Genomic DNA, 9,273 nt, shown 5'->3' on the forward strand with positions numbered 1-9,273 from the left:
TTTAATAACTTCCTACTCCACCTCTCAAGAGTGTTTCAAGGGTCACTCGACAATGCAAAATAAAGACCTATTCATGCTAGAAAGAGGTTGTGTGGATGTTTCTGCTTCCTTGGCCTCTTGAGTTAAATACTTTAAAAAGTAAGGCGGGGCGTGGTGGCTCATGCCTGTAATCCCAGCACTTTGGGAGGCCGAGGCAGGCAGATCACCTGAGGTTAGGCATTCGAGACCAGCCTGGTCACCACGGTGAAACCCCGTCTCCACTAAAAATACAAAAATTAGCTGGGTGCTGTCTCCACTAAAAATACAAAAATTAGCCAGGTGTGGTGGTGCACACCTATAATCCCAGCTACTCTGGAGGCTGAGGAAGGAAAATCACTTGAACCCAGGAGGTGGAGGTTGCAGTGAGCTGAGATCGCGCTACTACACTCCAGCAACAAGAGGGGAATTCCGCCTAGCAAAAAAGAGAAGAAAAAAAAATTGGCTTCTGGAAATCCCAGTGCTCCAGAGTTTTCTTCCAGTGTGTAGGTGGCTTTGAATCTGCATGAGTCTCTAATTTGTGGGGTTTATTACTCAGAGGGGTCTCACTCTGAGGTCTTTAGATAAATGCTAGGTTCTGCTAACCATCACAGGAACTAGGACATTTTTGGTCCCGTCAACTCGAGTTTTCATCTACTTCTGATAGTGGCTCAGTCAGTAATCAATCAGGAAATGTTGATTGAGAAGCCCTCATGAGCTAGGTGCTAACTACAACCTTGTCTAACTCAAACAGAATCTGTGCTGAAGAAATTAGTGATTTAGACTGGGAAATGAGAACACAGAAATAAAGAATTGTTTAAAGGTGGCATATATGTATGTTAAGAGACAAATGAGTTCAGACTGTATATGGTAGGCTAGCAGTTCCCAACCTATTTGACACCAGGGACAGGTTTCATGGAAGACAGTTTTTCATGGGGATGAGGGTATTGTAGGGGTGGGCAGTGGGTGGGATGGTTTTAGGATAAAAGCATTCCATCTCAGATCATCAGGCATTAGATTCTCATAAGGAGCTCGTAACCCAGATCCCTTGCATGCCACAGTTCACAATAGGGTTTGCATTCCTGTGAGAAGCTAATGCCCTGCTTACTTGACGGGAGGCTGAGCTCATACAGTAACTCACCAGTCACCTTCTGCTGTGTGGTCCAGTTCCTAACAGGCCATGAACAGGTACCAGCCCATGGTCTGGGGGTTGGGGACCCCTGTGCTAGGGGTATTCAGAGGAGGAAAAGGTAATGAGGACCTGTTGGTGAGACAAAGCTTCATAGGAAACGTGGGGCTTGAATTGGGCCTTGAAGGGAGTGGGGATGGATATGGGTGGGGCAGAGCCAGGGGGGAGGTCATTGCATGTGTAAATCAAGATTTTAGAAGGAGATCACTCTTGAAGATTTATGAGTGTTAAAGATTCTTTTTTGAAAGACTAGTTTGCTATTTTGATGTTAAATCTTGAATGCTAGACTAAGAAAGAAGTGTGTATTTAATAACTTTAATAATGGTTTTTTTTTTTAAAGCAAATAAGCATGTGATCATAAGGACCTCATGATAGTTACACTTGGTTCTACCCTGTTTTCTAAAAGCCATAGAGATTGTCTACCCTCCTTCACTTTTGTTACTAGGGGTTCCTGTCCCACCAGACTTGTTTATGGGTGAGATATCATTGATGCTTTTTTTACACTGCCCTTAAAAAAGCACACTAAGCCCTTGTCAAACCCCATTGCCAGTCACTGCAGGTATATCCAAGAGTAATAGAAATAAAATATTACCATTGTTGGCAGTGATTAGAAAGTGACATTTTCCTAGGAATAATTTTGTGGCTTATTCAATGGCTTCCCTTTATCCTCACTTATGGCAGTTTCCTTCTGCCATTATTCTTAGAGGAAGAATTAAAATGATCTGCCTACAAATGTGTTCATCTTAATATCCATGTTAGGATAATTAACCTAAAAATCTAAAGAGCCTAAATCCTGAATGTGGCAGTGTTGAGGATTTATTGGAGACAGGGAGAGAGATGGGCAGAAAAGGCAGAGAACAGTACTTCACAGACTTCAAACTAGTGTTGCAGGCAGAGAGAATGAAAGTGGGAATCAGATCACATGGAAGGGTTCTCAGATTCTCAGAACACAATGATGTCTTTACTATATAGGAAAAAGAAAAGAATCCAAGATAATTTGAAGGCCTAGGAGAATTAACAGAAGTAGGCCATTGGTGCTGGGAAGACTGCTGTTTTAGACATGTTGAGTTGGAGGGGTTACCAGGTCTTTGTCTTCTTCATGAGACTAGACACTGCAGAAGAACAGACAGATATGGTTCACAGGCTTCAAAAGCTTATTGAAAGAAGTTTCACATGCCACTTCTTAAGCCTAGAATGATTTTTTTTTCCCTAAGAGCTTCACATTATCTCTACATGCCAGGGAAAAATGAAGAACCTCTGAACACTTTTATACTTTGATAAAGAAAATCTGTAAACCTTAAAGAAATACATACTGGCAATTTACGTAAATCAATTTAAGCCGAAAATACCAAAGGGCTGACAAATGTGTTGCTCATTTTTAAAAAATTCACCAATTGGAAGCTCATGCCACTGATAGTACTCCAATTTCTCTGTTCTTACTCGTGCCTTGTTTAATCTTCTTCCTCTGCCGTTTGTCTCAGGCCTGAGTTAAGAGTGTAGCAATTGTCATAGAATATCTGAAAGTCTATTAAATGATAATTCTTGCTTCATTAATGTGTCTTTTTTTATTTTTGGCATTACTATTGTCTTAGTGTTTCTGTTACCTTATCTCCTCAAACCCACCCAGAGCGTGAAAGGAGAGGTGTGCTTTGGTCTGGGTCAGAGCAGCAGATCTAGCTATCTCTAAATATATGCCTTTCTTTCATCTGATGCAGAAATGTGCAGCTATAAGTCTCTCTTCCTTTCCAACTCCAATTCTCTTATAATTTTAATATTAAATATCCATCTATCTAAAAATGACTCCAATAAATTTCTCTAAATTATTATGAAGGCCAATCGATAAAGTATCTTCATTTGTATATGGGTTTTCAGTGACTTGTTATTCCAACATCATAATTCCAAACTTATTGGAGAAGGAAAATCAGGCCCCATCAGTGTACCTAAGCTCCAATCTTGATTTTCCCAAGAAGCAGTAAATGGTCAAATGACCTAAACTCTCAATCTGGGTATCAGCTTCTTGATCTATGAAATGAAGGAAAACTGTCCCTTTGTCTTCATAATGTTCCTTTGTCTTCCACTGTCCAATAACCTCATAAGATTTTCTACTTAATTCCTAACCCTAACATATCTTGGATTGCCTCATAATATAAAAGTTAGTGCTGTGTTTCAAAAAGAAAAATAATTTTCTTTAGGTTCTGCAGATTTGATCTAAGCAAATAATCACAAATACTTGTATATCTTCTTTTCCCTGAGAAATTTCGAGACATTCAGAGTAGTAGTACTAGACGTGTGGCTAGTTCATAGTGTCCTGAAACATTATATATTGGAGATTTATAATTAGAATAGTTTCAGTAAACAAAGGAGTGATTTAGGAGACTATATTAAGAATAAAGTTGATATGCAGAAAAGGAGATAAATAGCTCAATCTTAGATATTTTTTCATCTGTGTGCGTATTGTGAGTTTGGATGATACCTATGGTACCAAAGCCCTGAGTCTAACCTGTATCACTGCAGACTGGGAGGAAAGATGGAGGTGGAGATAGGGGAATAGGATTCCAACTCCCTCAAGAAGCCTCCCCAGAAAACTTTGATAGAATGTTCAGTTCAGCACATCATCCTGTTATTTATATAAAGGGCTCAAGTGATCCCTAAATGTTAATTCCATTTTTAGGTGTGGTAATTGTATTAGTCCATTCTTGCACTGCTATAAAGAAATATGAGAGACTGGTAATTTATAAAGAAAAGATGTAATTGGCTCATGGTTCTGCAGGCTGTATAGGAAGCAGAGTGGCTTCTGCTTCGGGTGGGGGGGCCTTAGGAAACTTACAATCATGGTGGAAAGTGAAGAGACAGCAGGCATGTCTGGAGCAGGAGGAAGAGAATGAGAGAGGGGAGGTGCTACACACTTTTAAACAACCAAATCTCATGAGAACTGTATCATGAGAACAGCACCAAGGGGATGATGCTAAACCATTCACAAAGGATCCATCCCCATGATCCAATCACCTCCTACCAGGTCCCACCTCATTGGGGATTACAATTTGACATGAGATTTGGGTGAGAACACAGATCCAAACCATATCAGTAATAGAGACTAGAGGCCATATTTCTTTCCCTTTCCTATTGGAGGCAATTTGATTGTTCATAAGCTTAGTCTTGAATCCTGAGCACAAATATATGGCTACTTGTATTTCCTCCAGACTGGCCCACCTTAACTTTGTGCACTTCTTCAGACTTACTCCCTCCTGTCACCTACAGAGTTCCTTAGCTTCTGTTCTTGAACTTTGAATCCTTTCATTGCTATGTAAGTTGTGCTGACTTAGATTCTGGGGCAGATGGTCCTCTTAATACTTAGGAAACCGGATCCAGCAAACTTTAGTCTTGGAACTGAAAGCATACATGGAACATGTCACTTTCCTTCTTTACGGGCATTATTCTAAATTTGTAGTCTCAATCCCTTCCAATTAGGCTCCTAAAATGCTAGTTGAGTGGGATGATCTCTATGGTCAATGCCAGAGACCAACAGCTTTCTCAAGCCTTCTCTACCTTCAGGCATTGAGGACAAAGATTGTTTTCCTTTCTTCTTCACAGCTGCTATCACCTTTTTGATCTCTTGTGACTTAACTCACAAAGTAGGATGGATGAGAATAGTCTCTTCAGATTCCACCATTTTTTCTTTGGACTCCTGAAAAACAGAGGCTTTTGTTTATTTTGAAAGTTTGCCAAAATGGATGTATTAAAAAGTTTTGTAGTGTTCAAGAGATGTTGCTTAATCTATATTTTGTGCTTTTTCCTTTATATGTTTTCCAAGGTCTTTTCTATCTCTTCTTCTGACTAACGGCAAATCTCACTTCGTCATTTGTTTCCTCCATAAAAGAATTGTTCTGAGCTCACTTTCAGTAGAGAGATGGCCTGTCAGGATGGACAACTATTAGATTGCATAACTGGCCTTAGAACCAAAAGACTCTTAGACCAGAAATATATATTTTTTTCTTATTTGGGATTTTATTTTACAAATGCTTACAATAGTTAAATCACATTTAGTTCTAAGCATAACAAATCACTTTTATTGAGAAAGAAGGGAGCAGTTCTGGCTTCTCTGGAAAAATCATCATTCAAATCATATGTCAGGGAAGTGTTGCGCTCTTAGGAAAAAGAGCCACCTGTCACTAGGCCCTGGCCAGATTTATCTTAAAGATGGTGGTTTGGGCATGTAGGCAATGACAGCTGACCACATTGCTCTTGAGAGGTGGTGACTGGCCAATTTTTTTCTTGATTCTGATAGAATGTGTTCTGTTTCCACCCCACCGGGGTGTACTACAATTCACTTCTGATACTAACTGCCCATAGTAAGCATCAGACTGTGCATATTTAAGAGCATAGTCCCCAATAAAGCTATTCTTACTTCAGATGCCAGCTGCAAGTTCCAGGGTTCTCAGGCCACCTGCATTTCTAACCAACTGGCCACTAAGTTGGGAGTTTCCATGAATCCCTCAGGTTCACTAATTCACTAGAATGGCTCACATAGCTCAGGAATGCTCTATGCTTATGATTATAATAATTTTATTGTAAAGAATATACATAAGATGAGGTGTAGGAGGGTCCTAGACATGGAATTTAGATGCTCCTTCCCTGGGAAATTAGGTATGTCACTCTGCTGGCACATCAATGTGTTCACCAACCACAAAGCTCCATTGAGCTTCAGTGTTCAGAGTTTTTATTGAGGTCTCATTACATAAGCATGATTGAATAAATACTTGACTACTTGATTGAAATCAATCTTCAGCATCTTGGAGGTCTGGAGAACTGGCTGATATCTTAGGGCTCAAAGCCTCAATCAACACTATTATCAGGTGCTTGGTCTTTCTACTGACCACCTTCCATCCTAAAGCTATGTAGGGGCCCCACCATGGTAATACAGGAGTTATTAAGAAATAATTTTTAGGCAGGTAGAAAGGGTGAAGGTTCCCCAGTGGAAATTTCTTTTAATAATAGCAACTCCCAAAACACTTCTTTTCTAATAGAAAAGCAGCTTGGAAGGCCAGGCCGGCAAGTATTGATATGCAAATGCAAGAAATTAGAAACTAGGTCCACCCAGACAGCATGGTGGCTCACACCTATAATCCCAGCCCTTTGGGAGGCTGAGGCAGGTGGATCACGAGGTCAGGAGTTCAAGACCAGCCTGGCCAACATGGTGAAATCCTGTCTCTACTAAAAAAATACAAAAATTAGCTGGGCATGGTGACACGTGCCTGTAATCCCAGCTACTCAGGAGGCTGAGGCAAGAGAATTGTTTGAACCAGGGCCCAGGAGGCAGAGGTTGCAGCAAGCCAAGATTGCACCACTGCACTACAGTCTGGTCTACAGACTGAGACTCCATCTCAAAGAAAGAAAGAAAAGAAAGAAACTAGGTTCATACAATATGGCAATTCTTCCTGTCTTCTCTTTGTCACCACATGTGCCAGGCGTCATGGCTGCTTGCAGATAACACCACCTGTGCAGGACATCATGGACCCGCATTTGCATATTAAAAGGTTAGGGTAGGAGGGCCAGTTTTTTTGTGGTCTGCATAAATGACACACCCGGTCAAACCAATCCCCTGTGCCCTATGCAAATAAGATACCACCTCCTCCAGCCTCCCAATATAACTGATGACTTTTCTGCCGCACACAGGGTTTTTCTCTCTGTTAGGAGCACCCCTCCCTCTGTCTCTGTAAGGAGGAGCTTTTTTCCTTCTTTCTTGCCTATTAAACTTCCCGCTCCTTGAAACTTCACGACTTCACGACTATCCAAGTGGTTCATCAAATCGCTGGTAGACAAAGAACTTTGGTGTTTCTGCAGTCATCACAGCCAAATCAATGGGGTCACCTCATTAGCATAACAAAGACATTTCTATCAGTCACAAATTTCAAGAGATTTTGAAGCACTGAACTAGGAACCCAGGAAAATGATCAGCATATTTTTTTATTATTATACCACAGACATGATCTGCATCACAGAGGTGATGTGCATCTTTGAACATAAGCTTAAAATTTCACGAGCTTTAACAGCATACCCCACTAATTTTTAAATTATTTAAAAAATATTTTTAAATTTTAATTTATTTGTAGAGATGGGGTCTCTCTATATTGCCCAGGCTGTCCTTGAACTCCTCCTGGGCTTGAACTTCTGGGCTCAAGCAATCCACCTACTTTGGCCTCCCAAAATGCTGGAATTATAGACATGAGGCACCACACCTGGCCCCTCACAGATGTTTATATAGCTGGGCACTAATATAATTCTTGTGTGTGTATCAGAGTAAAATAACGTTCTTTAGCTTGTCTCTTTGGAAACAAAGTAATGACAAAGAAAACTGAAGTAAGATTGTAAGTTACCTGAAGACTAGTTTATCAGATGCTTAGTTTGGGCATTCATATGGTTAATTATTGTATCTACTACACTGATGTGCTTCATGTTTAACTGCTGATTCCAGGGAATGACAAAAGCTTCTAGCCACAGGTAACTAGAGGCAACGTTGTAATAGCCTTGTTTCATTTCAATTCCACTCTTTTGTGTCTTTCTGTCTATAATTTCCCTGCCAGAGAGTTGTCTTATCCAGAAGTAATGTTAACAGACTTACATGACTTTATAATGACTGCTCAGCCACAGTCAGCATTTATGTAAGTTGCATTTCTATTATATAGGGCTTTCTGCCTTGCCTGCAGCTGTTACAATTACTGTTGCTGCTAGTACTCTTAAATTTTCATCTTGCATTCTTTAATATTTGCAATCCCCTTGCTTTTGCATATTAATGCATGACATTACGCTTTTGAATATGAGATTGTCTTTGTGTTTATTGCTCTTTGCAATTCATGTGCTGCATGGTCTGCACAGGGCTGTTTCCCTGGGATACTTGGTTCACTGGGCAGTGTTTCTCTGTTTCTGCTTCTCTTTTGGATAGGCCTTAGGGCTTCTGGTTTTCTGACTTCTTGGGCTTCTGTTTTTGAACCTATTGCCCCTTTTGACTTCTTGATGAATAATGAATTTGAACCATTAACTTCCCTTAGCCAGTTTATCTTTCTCATCATCTCTGACCTTTGGACCTCAGTGTCCACCTGGACTTTGCAACCAGCATTGTGGGAGTGACTTTTTATTTGGTTCACATACTTGGAGGTCAAAAGAAACAGTGGAGATTGATTTCTATATTCACATTATGTATTTTCCATAGTAGTCACTTAAAAGCTTCAAGCTAGACTTGCATCCTAGCTGCTTCTGCCATTGTCAGCATTTTCTTATTCTTAGTCTCTTCTATATCCTTGACTATATACTATGTTTATTGAACATATGTTATGCCTGTCTAGACCCAGTTGGCTTGATAAGGATTTTGATGACATTGAAAATTTGAAATCAATTCAAATCCCAAGAAATCTATTTTCCTTCTTTTTTCCCACACGATAGCCTCCTTCATTTTTCTAAAATTCAAGGCACATCTTCATCAGTATCCCTCATCCTGGGCATTAACTAGCATGTCATGATACAGTAATTGGTACATACTTGGAAGAACAGCTGTAACATTTCAGGGAGGCTAATAAATCTGTCCAGATATTTTGAGTTGCAGTGAACAAAAAACCCAACTCAAGCTAGTTTAAACAATAAAGTGAATTTAATGGCTCATTTAACTGAAAAGTCCAGGGGTAGGTGGGTTTCAGGTACAGTTTATTTGGAACTCTAGCTCCCTTGTCTGCAGTACCCTTAACTCTGCTATTTCTCTTTATTCACTTTGCCCTTATGCCGACTTTCTTCATGGTAGCAAAACAGTTACAGCAGTTCTTGATCTCGTCTGTTTGCACCACAGCCTCAAATGCCCTGTGTCACTCTGAACTCGTTAAGTCTCTTGCCTTCCTCTGAAGGCTTCTCAGAATCATATGGGCATATGACCTAAGGAAATCAGAGGCTTTGGGAAATAAAATGGGGAGCACGCCCTGGGGGGACAACCAGCAAGGTAGCCATGCAGTCACAGTTCTCAGTCACTTTGAAAAGAAAACTTAAAAACCACTGAAAATAAATGAATCACTCTAGCTGACTGCAAA

This window comes from Aotus nancymaae, unplaced genomic scaffold (assembly GCF_030222135.1).
Source record: "Aotus nancymaae isolate 86718 unplaced genomic scaffold, 86718_ANA_hifiasm-v0.15.2.pri h1tg000155l, whole genome shotgun sequence".
Classification (NCBI taxonomy): Eukaryota; Metazoa; Chordata; class Mammalia; order Primates; family Aotidae; genus Aotus; species Aotus nancymaae.